Here is a 13,370-nt window from a genome sequence, read left to right as displayed (position 1 = left end):
GGCTCTGCTTCCACTGGGAGCCAAGCTAAAGTGGCCCAAATTCCCTGCAAGCTACTCCAGCACAGCTGCTGAAGAAATTTCCCTCAGAGCTAGGGATGCTGGCAGGCTTCAGACTTCAACCTGGCCTAAGGGAGGGACCAATCACTCCCCTGGCCTTTGGGTCAAAAGGGGATGGACAGCCCCCAAGATGAGCCTGAGCACAATCCCTTGGCTTCTCCACTTGTGAAATTGGGATGACTCAGAACTGACTCCATTTGGGCTCTCCTTCAACGTTTCCTGACCCTTGTAGGTAGCAGGCTGGGCAAAGTCCTTTTCTCCTGCCCTCAGACAATTCTCTCTCTGGGAGGGGGACTGCTATGTGTGTGAAGGAGGGCCTTTGAGAGTCCAAATGGGGCAGAGGTGGTCAAGAGTTGGCCAAAGGATCAGAGAGCCTTGGAGTGGGAAGAGGGTGGGGGCAGATTGACAGGACTTCATTGGTGGGAAGCAAGCTGGAGATGATGGACAGAGAATAGAGGTGGGAGATTGTCAGCTGTACAAAAGGTCCTGCTTGGGTGGCAGAATGGTGGGGGGATGCAGGGTGGGATAGGAGGAAGCCTTCCCAATAACAAGCTCTTGACCACAGCTCATTGTGCCCTTTCCTGTCCCACCTTAGACTAGTCTGTGATGTTCTACCAACCAGAGGGAGAGTGCTTCTCCCCCGACATGCAAAGATCATGGATATCTCTCACTCAACTTGTCTCTCTCTGCTTCCACAAAGACTGAAGAAGAGCAAGAATTAAGAAGCAGGAGCCCAATTCAATGTAGCATTGGGGCTCAGAGTATACGGAACAGCTTTCCCTGGAGGGCAATAAATACTTCATCACCACCGAAATTGATTCCAGCAAGCAATTCTGTTCATAGATATCTAAGGCAATGCACACACAAAAAGGAGTGGGCACAGTGTAGCCCCCCAACCAGATCTGATCTCTTCTCGTTGATAACCAGTTATGCCCAAGGGATGGGATGGAAGTGGGCCAGAGACTCAGAGACTAGGAGAAAGACATTCCCACACAACCTCCTGTACCCATAAATACAATCATTTCCTAAAGAATTTTTTCATCCATATTCATAATAATGGGGAGGAGGCAATAGTAGGGGTTCCTATGACTATTAGGATGGGAAGATTTTTAGGGTAGCCAATGGAAAAACAGGCTTAGTGTATTCATTATTATGTAAAATCACATGGAAAAAAAGATGGTGCAAAATTAGAACACATCCCCCAGTTGAGAGACCCGGCCTACCATGGCCTTGATGGAGGCCACCATTTTCTGTCAGTCCATACATTCAGATATTGATATGTTCCCCTCATACATTCCTATTATGAATTCTCCTCTCCACTCCTTTGCCTATGTGAGCATGCAGATTTCTTGTCTACACATGGATGAATCCATATCACTTGACTCCTTCAATATGCCCATATACCATGAGCACTGATGTGTTCAGTGTCTAGACTTATGCTATTCTCCCTTGTGAGTCATGTGTATGATACATGAGGGCACAAGGACTCCCGTATAAGAACTGGATTAATGGGAGGTCATTCAATATAGCTTCTTCTATGAGTATATTAAAAATCTCTTGGAATGACACATACTCTGCGCACAGCCATGGGAACCTTCACATATCCTATCTTGAACAGAGTTTCAGGAAGATTGTTTTAAGCATTTAGGGAGCTGAGAGGAGAAATCTTGTATAGAGAGGAGAGAAGGTAATCCTACATATATGTTCAGGAAGAAGGAAGAATGATGTAGGCACACACATACACATACATAACACTAGAGGGGGAATGAGGAAATATTCATATCCATAGCAACAGAGAGAATGATGGATGAGGTGGATGGGGCAATAGAAAAACTAAAGATAATAAAGGAGGGGATAGAATGAATATCTGAAAATTCCTGGCCTGGAATGAAGTGAAAGGAAGGCAGAACATATCTTGTGGTTTCTTTATTAACGGTTCTCATCAATGGGAGATATGAAATATTTCATTTCAACATAAGTATCCTCTGGATCAGAATCTAGAGACAGGAATGAAGAGATTATGTTGCTATATAAATGAAATGGGCCTGCTCTTTGTGTATATAGGCTTATACAGCCAATCACTGAGGGCTCTTGAGCACAAAGTGAAGGGAAAAATGCAGAGAAAGCCTTGCCAGGAATAGTGTGAGGACACATAGACTCCATTACATCATAGTATGCTGACTAGGAGGGGTAATAAAGGGAGAGTTGGGCAAACATATTGAAACAGTCAGTCCAGGGTCTCTGGTAATCTGTCAAGGTCCTGTGGTCATCTCTCTCCTTGATAGTCTCACTAGACAGCAGAAGTAAGAGAGCCCCACATTCCCTCTCCCTCTGCAAACCACACCTTGGCCTAGGCACCTAGGAGCCTCTTGTGGAGGGGAGAAAAAAAGCAACTGGGGAGAGGAAAAGGTAGAGGGCAAATGGAACCCCGAGTGTGGGGTTTAAAGGGGCACCAACTCCTGGCAGAGATGTGAGTGGGATGCCCAGTGAGAAATAATAGAGACTAGACTAGGAGCAGGGTGGTTGGGAGAATGACCATTTCCTGATCAAGGTGGGCTCTGACATCACTTCCAATCAGGTGTCAGCAGGAAACAGGGTCTGTCTAGCCTAGACTCATCTCCACTTGTCTGCTTTTCCTCTTAGAGCTGGGAATACTTGTCTGAGAAGCCAGAGAAACCAGGACTTGCCTAAGAACATCCTGAGAAGCAGTAATCAGGAAAGTGGTCACGAAACACAAGCCACAGACTGCTGAATCCAGTGCAAAGAAGGGAAAAGATCCCTGCTGCTCCCACCAGAACCATAGCTTTCCATTCTGAGGTGAGACAGTCCCACAGGGACTTTTGAGGGGGGCACCTGTGGCTCAGGACAGGAAGGCCCAGGGAAACCCATGTGGTATATTCTAGGCTTAAAGCATAGAACGTGTGTTGAACTAGCTGGATGGAGGCTGGCCCACCAAAAGGCTTTAGACTGGTACTGTTTAGTCATAGAGGGAGGAGGCTTTATGACTCAGTGACTGGAGCTGGGGAAGGATGTAGGACAGCAGTATGAAGGGCATTGTAGGTTTGTTTGCCTGGTGGGTACAAGAGATCTCAGAGCTCATCTGTACCGACCTCAAAGGCTAAGTGAAGTCAATAGGGGAGGGGTTTGGACCAGGGTTACAGTACAGCCAGGAGGGGCAAATCCAGGTTCAGAGTACTGAACTCTCTTGTCTGCCAAGTTAGCTGGCTTATATCTTGGCAGCTACCACTTCTGAGAGCCAAGACTCATAGACTCAGGTTCCCTGGATGGGCTCCCTGAGAAGTAGATGGATAAATACCCCATAGAACCAGGACTTCTGATAGTCTTCAGTAATGTAGAAGAGATCAGTTGAGGGGCCATCCAAGCCCCTGAGGGGCGTTGGATCAGCCTTGGGTAGACACTTAGCAGTGGAAGTGTCTTTCCCTGAATTTGTACCATTGAGAAATGTAGGGAATTTTCCATGCCCCTAATTCCTTTCGAACCCTCTTTGAACATTTTCCTGTGATATGGAGGTAAAAGCTTAGGAAAGGTCCATTTTGGTGATGTCCAAGAATTCCTCCTCTGGAGTCTAAGCTGCTGAAGGATTTTTTGGACATTAAGAATGAGGTAGAGATATTTGGTAGATATGAGTTTAGTGAGTTTGGGCTATCAATAATCAAATGCAATGTGGAGATTACAAACTGAATAAAGGTAGGAATTCTGACTTGTCTAAAGGAACTTGCTTGGGAGGCAGATGGGTCCTTTGGGGAAAGAAGGGTCAGGATGGAAGCCTACATTAACAGTCCATTGATCAGGGCAAATGTGACACTTCCATTGGCTTATTGAGCCAGTCTGTGTGGCTATCCCAAAGAGTGGATTTATCCCATTTTGAAGAGATCAGCTCAAAGATATCTCTCACTAACATTGTAACCATGATTCTAAAAAGGCTGAAGAGGGAAAGATGAGGCCAGAAGCACCAGCCCAGTCCAATTTGTCAGGACAAATGGGACCAGGAATATATGAGGACAATTTCCTGAGGAGGGGTATAAGCATTTTATCAACAACCCCAAACTCACTCCAGAAATTACTGTAGTAAATAAAAATCTTAAGGGAAAACCTAACACAAAAAATGGGTGTGGAGTCTACATAAATCCCCACAACTGTCTGATTAAGGATCCATCCAACAAGGGATAGGAGAGAAGGCAGGAAACACAGACACACAAATATTCACACTGACATAGAGATAAATAAAGACTTTCATACCAGATTCACATGAATTGCTCTACCCCTCAATGCAATTGTCTCAAAAATATTTTCATTGATATCCCTCAGAAATCATTAGGAGAAGACAAAAGGGGGTGTCAAAAGGGCCTACCTGAGTTAGGAGGGAAATTGAGGAACCCAAAGGGGAAAGGAGTTGAGCACTTTGATTCCTATGTTAAATCCCATGGAAGAGGTCAGTGGAAGGCTCAGAACTATCATGCCCTGGGCAGGATCCCTGTCTTTTGGGGTTATTTAGTCATGGAGGAGCACTCAGGCATTCTCCTTTCCCCCATTTATTCCGGTATTGCTTTGTTCTCTTTATAGATTCATATTAGGAATTCTCCTCTACATTCCCTTCGTGTCCAGAATACAGCCCTGACGAGTCCTTTCTAGGCATTACTGACTCCCTTTGTGATCTATGGAGCCAAAAAGTATGAAAACACCTATATTTGGGGAATAGAAATTCACTGTATTCTCCCTTGGGAAGTGCCATATGATTATGCAATTGAATGTTCTTGTTCACATATGTGAGTTCCCAGGTACCATTTATCTATAATGAGTCCTGTACTGGTGAGAGCTGATTCTATCTAGATTCCTCATATGTGAGGAATGAGACACTGTCTGTGGGCATCAATGGACATCAGCCAAAGTCTATGCCAAGGGGAGGGGAAGCTGAATCCTTTGAGGAATACAGAAAGAAGGAATTACATATAAATCAGAGAAAGGAAGATAAAGCTCTGTCTATCTGTCTGGCTATCTATCTGTCTGTCTGTCTGTCTGTCTATCTGGAGAGAATATATGTCAATATATAGGAATGAATAGAGAGAATCTGTGAGTTCCTAGACAGGAAGGAGGAGGATAAGGGATGATTGCTGGGGGTTGTGAGGACAGAGGAAGTGTAAGACCTGGAAATAACTTGCTAGAACACTTATTAGTAATTCTGGAGAGGAATAAGGAGGGGGCAGCCTGAGGTCTTACATATGTGAATATATTCTCTATCCTCAGATACAGGAGATGTCATATATTATCTGAATTCTCATGCACACAAATGTTCCTTTACATATTATGTGAGAGACTCCAGAGTCATAGGAATGTAGTGAATAGATATATCAATGAAATGGGCTGGATCTCTCTGTATATACAGATGCAGAGCCAAATACTGAGATATCTCCCAAGTAGGAAGGGAAGAGGGAGATGCAGAGATCCCCCAGATGAGAATAGTCTGATGACACAAAGGCCCCATTACATCATAATATTCTGACTGGAGGGGGCAGGGTCATTAGAGGCAGCAGGGGTGTAGGGATAGAGACAGCCCTGGCGATCTGCTCATCCTTCACAGTCACTATAGTCATCTCCCTCCTTGACAGACTCCCTGGAGAGAGCAGAAGTAAGGAACCTCCATCTCCCCGCACCCTCCTGAACAAGCCCAACCCCTTGGGGTCCCTTGTAGCATTGATGGTGAGAACATGGAAAAGGAGGCAGGAAGTGAGAATGATGGAATGGAAATGGAGCCTGAGAGGGTTGGAGTGAGAGGGGCACTGATTTCTGGCAGAGAATTTAGTGGGATTCCCATTGCTAGACCATGGAGATTGGGGCAGGGTTTTTGGGAGAAGGACCTCTGCCTCACCAAGGTGGACACTGACTTCACTGCTCACCACATCTCTAATTGGAAGGATTAACAAGGGGAGGGTCTGGCAAGCCAGAACTCATCTTCTCTTGTCTGCTTGTTCCCCTAGGGCCGCTATTGGATGTCTGAGAGGGGAGAGAGGTCCAGAAATCTACCCAAAGGCAACTCTGAGGATCAATTGGCAGAGAAGTGGTGAGGAAATAGAAGCCACAGACTGCTGAATCCCGACTCAAAAGAAAGATAAGACCCCTGCTAGTCCCTCCAGAACAACAGCTTTCCATTCCAAGGTGAGACAGTCCCAGTAGGAAGGGTTGACCCCTGTTGCTCAGGAGGAAGGTCCAGGGAGAATCATGGGCTATGGTAGACTTTAGGCATAGAACATTGCCTGAACTAGTTGGATGAGGCCTGGCTCATCAAAAACCATTAGACTGGCAGCGTTTTTGTCATAGAGGGAGGAGGCTGTTGTTTGGGTGAAGGGAGATGGAGAGGCAATGATGGAGAGGAGTCTGAAGGGGCTTGTAGATTTGAGGATGGAGGCTGGAAGGGATCTGAGGTCATATTCTCCAACCTAATTTTTTTTGTTTTTTGTTTTTAAAACATTATTTTATTTGGTCATTTTCATACATTATTCATTGGAAACAGATAATTTTCTTTTCGTTCCCACCCCCCAACCTAATCTTTTGACAGAAAGGGTTACATGAAGTGAAGAATAGGGGAGGAGTTTGGTCTAGGTTACACAGCCAGGAAGGGAACGGGCAAAAGCAGGCCCTGAGTCCAGGATCCTCTTGTCTGCCAAGCAAGCTGGCTTACATCTTGGCCAAGATGAGAGCCAAGCTTTATGGACTCAGGTTGCCTCAGAATCAGATAAATTCCCCATAGAGCCAGGTCTTTTGGGAGTCTTCAACCATAGAGGAGAAGAGGTCAAGTTAAGGGGTTTAGATCAGCCTAGTGGAGAAGTGACCTTCCCTTAAAGTGACCTTAGGAATACAGGGATTTGCCCATCACACTCATACATTTCTGGAACCACTTTTAACATTCCTTGGATTTAGAGGTAAAAGTTCAGTCAAGGTCCATGTTGCTGATCTCAGAGAATTCCTCCTCTGGGGTCTCAGCATGTTGAAGGATTTCTTAGACAGAAGGAATGGGGTAGAGAGATTGGTCATAGATGGGTATGATGAAAGGAGTAGGGAATAAGAAAGGCTTGGTGCTAGTCATGGATTCAGTGCTGAAAATGAAGATAATGAACTGAATAAAGGTGGGAACTGTTGAGTTGTTTAATGGATTCTCCTTGGGCTGCAGAAGGATCCTAGGGGAAATAAGGGTAAGATAGGAAGTCTGAAACAGGGCACATGTGACACTTCCATGGCCTCAATGAGCCAGTCTGTGGGCTGTTGCAAACAAGAAGAGCACATTAGCCCCATCTCGAAGTGATGAGCTCAAGGACATCTCTCACTAATATTGTCTCCTTGATTCCAAAAAGGTTGAACAGGGAAAGATGAGGCAAGAAGCAAATAACCCAGTCCCAATTTGAAAGGACAAATGGTACCAGATATATATGTGGGCATCATTTCTCCAGGATGGTTTCAATTTTAAGAATAATATCAACAAACCCAAAACTCACTCCAGCAATTATTGTGTAGTAAATGAAATTCTTAAGGGAAAACCCAACCCAAGGAATGGGCTTGGGATCTACATAAATCCTCACTACTGTCTAACCAAGGATCCATCCAACAAGGAATGGGAGAGAAGGCAGGAGACACAAACACAAATATTCACACTGACACAGACATAGATACAGATTTTCACACCAGATATATACACTCTCCTGTACCCGTCAATTAAATCATTTCAAAAAAATTCATTGATATCCTTCAGGAATCTTGGAGAGAAGACTAAACAGGTGTAATAAAAGGGCTTTCAGAAACAGCTGCTTGAAATACAAGAAGAGATGAGAAAGCCAAAGGAGAAAGCAGTTGAGCACGTTGATTCCTTTGGAAAATCCCAAAGAAGAGGTCAGTAGTACGGCTTAGATATATCATCCCCTGATCAGGATCCCTGTTTATCTGGTTATTGAAACATGGAGCAGCACTCACCCTTTCCCTCTTCCCCCATATATTCCGGCATTGCTGTATTCTCTTTATAGATTCATATTAGGAATTCTCCTCTATACCATCTTGGTGTGCAGAATTCTGCACTGACCTGTCCTTTCTAGGCATTAATGACTCCCTGTGTGACATATAGAGCCAATTAGTATGAAAACTCTTGTATTTGGGGTGCAGAGATTTACTGTATTCTCCCTTGGGAAGTGCCATTTGATTATTCAAGTGCGCTTCTCCTTGTTCATATACTTGTGCTCTCGGGTAGCTTATATCATATATGAGACCTGCACTGGTGACAGCTGATTCCACCTAGATTGCTCTTCCTGTGGTCCACATATTCCCTCTTTACTCCCATATGTGAATAATAAGACACTGTCTGTGGACACCAATAGGAGCCCAGCCCAGGGGGAGAGGAAGGAGAAGCCTTTCAGGTATACAGAGAGGGAGAAGAGCCCATATATGATTCAGAGGAAGACAAAAACTCTTTCTATCTATCTATAACAGAGAATATATGTAGATATATAGAAATACAGAGAGAATCTCAGTTCGCCTAGACATTGGGGTTTAGGATAATAAAGATGTTTGCTCATATTTTTGAGGACCCAGGGTATATCAGTCATGCACATGAAATAATAGAACCAGTATAAGTAATGCTAGAGAGGAATAAGGACAGGGTAGCCGCAGGTCTTGGAACCCTGAATATGTTCTCTGTCCTCATTACACAGGAGATGTCATACATTCTCTACATTTTTATACACACAAATGTTCTGTTATAAAATAAATTAGAGACTCCAGAGTCATAGGAATATAGAGAACAAATACATCAATGAAATGGGTCTGAACTTCCTGTATATGGGAATGAGAGAACCAAACAACGAGACATCCAGAGCAGGAATGAGAAGGTGGAGATGAAGAGATTCCCCTGATGAGAAAAGTCTGATGAAACAAAGACCCCCATTATATCATAATATGCTGTCTGGAAGGGGTGGGCTTATACGAGGCAGGAGAGGTGTAGGGATAGAGACAGCCCAGGGGATCTGTCCATACATCACAGTCTCCCTCTCTGCCAGACTCCCTGGAAGCAGCAGAAGTAAGGAATCTCCATCTCCCCGCACCCACCTGGAAAATCCCAAACCCTAAGTGCTGCTTTCTAGCATTGTTGATAAGGGAGGTGCAAAGGAGGCTGGGACCAAAAAATGAAGCCTGAGAATATTGGAGTTAGAGGAGCAATGACTGCTGGCAGAGAGATTAGAAAGAAACTCAGTGGGAGACCATTCAAAGTGGGGTAGGGTTGTTGGAAGAAGTACCACTGCCTGATCAAGGTGGACACTGACTTCACTGCTAACCAGGTATCAGCTAGGAGAGGTTAAAAAGACAAGGCTCTGGCTGGACTGGACTCACTTTTCTTGTCTGCTTGTCCTCCTAGGGCTGCTAATGGATGTCTAAGAGGGGAGAGAATTCTGGGAATTTACCCAAAGTTCACCCTGAAATTCACTTGTCAGAAAAGTCATCGGGAAACACAATCAACAGACTGCTGAATCCAGTCCCAAGGGAAAGAAATGATTCCTACTGGTCACCCAGGACTGTGGCTTTCCATTCTGAGGTGAGACAGTTCCTGTAGCCTGGGGGCACCTGTGGCTCAGGACAGGAAGGCCAGGAAACCCATGGGCAATATTCTAGGCTGATATCATAGATCGTGTGTTGAATAACTTTAGACTGGTAGTGTTGTTGTCATAGAGCAAGGAGGCTTTGACTGGGTGACTGGAGCTGGAGAAGGATGTAGGAAAGGACTCTGAAGGGGCTTGGAGATTTGGGTGGCCTGGAGGCTGGGAGAGACCTCAGAGGTCATCTGGTTCATCCTTCTCCTTTAATTAAAAAGGCTAAGTGCAGTCAAAAGGGAAGGGGTTTGGATGAGAGTTACAGTATAGCCAGGAGGGGAAATGCAGGTTCAGAGTGCCAAACTCTTGTCTGCCAAGGTAGATGGATTACATCTTGGCAGCTAACTCTACTGAGATCCAAGCTTCATGGACTCAGATTCCCTCAGAATCAGGTGGAGACATTCCCCATAGAGCCAGGACTTCTGGGAGTATTCAGTCATGGAGAAGAGATCAAGTGATAAGGGGCTTTGGATCAGGCTGGGGTAGGTGAGACCTTGCCAGAATTTCTTTTATTTAGAAAATCAGGGATTCTCTCACCCCCTCGAGCTTTCTGGACCCTCCATGAACAAGATCCTTGGATGTAGAGGTAGAAGCCTAGGCAAGTTCCATGTTTCTGGTCTCAGAGAATTCCTCTTCTAGAGTATGAGCTGCTGAAGCAGTTCTTGTGCATTAAGAAAATGGGGTAGATGGGCAAGGGAGGGGTACCATGGAGTGACAGGGACGTACAAAGACTTGGTAGACATGGACTGAGTGCCTTCTGGGCTTTCAATAATCACAGGGAAAGTGGAGATCACAGACTGAACAAAGGTGGGAATTGCAAGCTGTTTAAAGAAACCTGCTTGGGCTGCAGAAGGGTTCTAGGGGAAATCAGGGTAGGGATGGAAGCCTGCTGAATCACAATCGCTGCTCTAGACCTCATCAGCCCCTACATTTCCCACACAGTGTAATCAGGGAAGTTCTTCCAAGCAGGGCAGAAGGCTTCTACTACAACCTGCAGAGGTCATCCTCATGGCCAGTCTCTCATTAACATTGTCTCTCTGTTGCCAGCAGCCTGAAGACAAAGATGAGGCCTGAAGCAAGAGTCCAGTGCAGTTATTTGTAAACATGGGGCCAGGGATATGAGAGAGCATCCTCCCAGGAAGGCTAAAGGCCCTTCTTAATAGGCCCACCCTTATTCCTACAAATACTCTAGTTAACAGGAATCTAAAAGAAAGCACAAAGCAGAAGGTGTCTCCACTCCAACCTGACATCTTCCAACCTGCTACCATGGATCCAACAAATGTTGCAGTGCAGCATGGGATACTCCCACATGAACCCCACCCAGCCCCTCAGCCAGCCACACACCCAGAGAAGACACTGCCATGCTCACATGCAAATTCTTGTTCCCCCAAATCACTTCATAAAATGTTGTCATCCCCATCCATTGGCAGTTACGGTGGCAGAAGCCCGAAGGCGGCCCACAGAGGCACTTTCAGATACACATGCCTGACTGAGGCAGAAGAGTCATGGCAACCCAAGGCAACACAGGCTGGCAATATTCATTCCTATGGAATGCGATGGTGGAAGAGTCAGACATCTCTCCTCCTCGGTGAGCTTCCCTTCTTTGCTTATTGAGCCTGAATGAGTGCTCCCCCATTGGCCCTGCCCAGCCCTAGACTGGAATATGAGAGGAGGGTCTCCTGAAGAATGGTATTCTGAATTCTCTGCGGCATTCCCATGCTATTGAGATCTGAGCACTCCCGCGTGCTCTCTAGGGATTGCTGATTCCTTATCGGGTCCCCTTACAGCCCCCCAGAAGCCCCTAGATTGGGCAGCGGCCATGTTGGAGGCCTCGTGCACCAGAACCCAGCGGGCCCAATGGGGTGGGCTTTTGAAGGGCTGACGCAGGGACGTGTGGACACACAGCAGAGGGGCCCCGGGCAGCAATAACGGTGCCTGTGCCTCCCTCCGTCCATGCCGGGCTCCCGGGATGGCCACAGTGTGTAACAGCCCCGCACCAGGCCACTTGCAGCAGCAAAGGTGGGAGCGAGGAGATGAGCCGCAGTGGGTGCGTGGGGAGCCCCCTGGAAGCGCACGCGGCGGAGCCGGACGTGGGTGGGGGTGGCGCGAGAGGAGCTGAGGCCAGGCGGGTGGGCGGGTGATGCCCGTTGGGGGCCGATGGAGGGGGGAGGGAGTTGACGCAGGAGCCCTGCAGAATGTCCAAGCGCTGATGTCACTGGCCATCAGCTCTGAGCGGGGGAGGGGCGCCTAACCAGGGCTCGGCTCCGCTAGGCTACGGCTCCCCCTCTGGCTGAGAATGGCTACTGCACAGGAGACAGATGCGGGGAACCGCCCTAAGCCCAGCCCAGCCTCAGCTGCCTGAGCTGGGAGACCTGTGGGCAGGGAGCACAAGCTGAGGACCTGGGACAGCTCCCAGGGCAGGGAAAAGGTCCAGGACTGGTTCCTCCAGACCTGTCACAGCCCCGCGGGAGGGGGGCACGTGTGGCTGGGGGGGGGGGGCTCAGGGACACTGTGAAGACAAGAAGTAAGGCAGGGGCTTGGCCAGGGCTCACACAGACAGCAAAGGGCCAAAGACGGCCTGGGAGCCTGCCAGGGTAGCTGCCTTTCATCTCCTGGGCTCTGCTTCCACTGGGAGCCAAGCTAAAGTGGCCCAAATTCCCTGCAAGCAACTCCAGCACAGCTGCTGAAGAAATTTCCCTCAGAGCTAGGGATGCTGGCAGGCTTCAGACTTCAACCTGGCCTAAGAGAGGGACCAATCACTCCCCTGGCCTTTGGGTCAAAAGGGGATGGACAGCCCCCAAGATGAGCCTGAGCACAATCCCTTGGCTTCTCCACTTGTGAAATTGGGATGACTCAGAACTGACTCCATTTGGGCTCTCCTTCAATGTTTCCTGAACCTTGTAGGTAGCAGGCTGGGCAAAGTCCTTTTCTCCTGCCCTCAGACAATTCTCTCTCTGGGAGGGGGACTGCTATGTGTGTGAAGGAGGGCCTTTGAGAGTCCAATGGGGCAGAGGTGGTCAAGAGTTGGCCAAAGGATGAGAGAGCCTTGGAGTGGGAGGAGGGTGGGGGCAGATTGACAGGACTTCATTGGTGGGAAGCAAGCTGGAGATGAGGGACAAAAAATGGAGGTGGGAGATTGTCAGCTGTACAAAAGGTCCTGCTTGGGTGGCAGAATGGTGGGGGGGGATGCAGGGTGGGATAGGAGGAAGCCTTCCCAATAACAAGCTCTTGACCACAGCTCATTGTGCCCTTTCCTGTCCCACCTTAGACTAGTCTGTGATGTTCTACCAACCAGAGGGAGAGCGCTTCTCCCCCAACATGCAAAGATCATGGATATCTCTCACTCAACTTGTCTCTCTCTGCTTCCACAAAGACTGAAGAAGAGCAAGAATTAAGAAGCAGGAGCCCAATTCAATGTAGCATTGGGGCTCAGCGTATAGGGAACAGCTTTCCCTGGAGGGCAATAAACACTTCATCACCACCCAAATTGATTCCAGCAAGCAATTCTGTTTATAGATATCTAAGGCAATGCACACACAAAAAGGAGTGGGCACAGTGTAGCCCCCCCCCCAACCAGATCTGATCTCTTCTCGTTGATAACCAGTGATGCCCAAGGGATGGGATGGAAGTGGGCCAGAGACTCAGAGACTAGGAAGAAGACACACTGCA

The 13,370-nt window shown here is 47.3% G+C and overlaps 1 long non-coding RNA gene across 8 annotated transcripts; it reads left to right on the top strand.

The window, feature by feature from the left end:
• The first annotated feature begins 2,214 nt into the window (after positions 1 to 2,214).
• Positions 2,215 to 13,188, top strand: LOC130456108 (uncharacterized). Of its 8 annotated transcripts, XR_008914509.1 has the most exons (8): positions 2,216 to 2,360; positions 2,701 to 2,874; positions 4,642 to 4,748; positions 6,054 to 6,231; positions 7,820 to 7,956; positions 9,470 to 9,646; positions 11,132 to 11,289; positions 12,970 to 13,188. It is a non-coding gene; the product is annotated as an uncharacterized LOC130456108 (long non-coding RNA). The 8 variants fall into 8 exon arrangements; XR_008914507.1 differs by lacking the exon at positions 4,642 to 4,748 and having other exon boundaries at positions 2,215 to 2,360; positions 10,752 to 11,289; XR_008914506.1 differs by lacking the exon at positions 4,642 to 4,748 and having other exon boundaries at positions 2,215 to 2,360; positions 10,749 to 11,289.
• The last annotated feature ends 182 nt before the right edge of the window (positions 13,189 to 13,370 follow it).

Source organism: Monodelphis domestica, chromosome X, assembly GCF_027887165.1.
Source record: "Monodelphis domestica isolate mMonDom1 chromosome X, mMonDom1.pri, whole genome shotgun sequence".
NCBI classification, from domain to species: Eukaryota; Metazoa; Chordata; class Mammalia; order Didelphimorphia; family Didelphidae; genus Monodelphis; species Monodelphis domestica.
The sequence above is the reverse complement of the archived record's forward strand: the minus strand, read 5'-3'. Positions and strand labels throughout refer to the sequence as shown.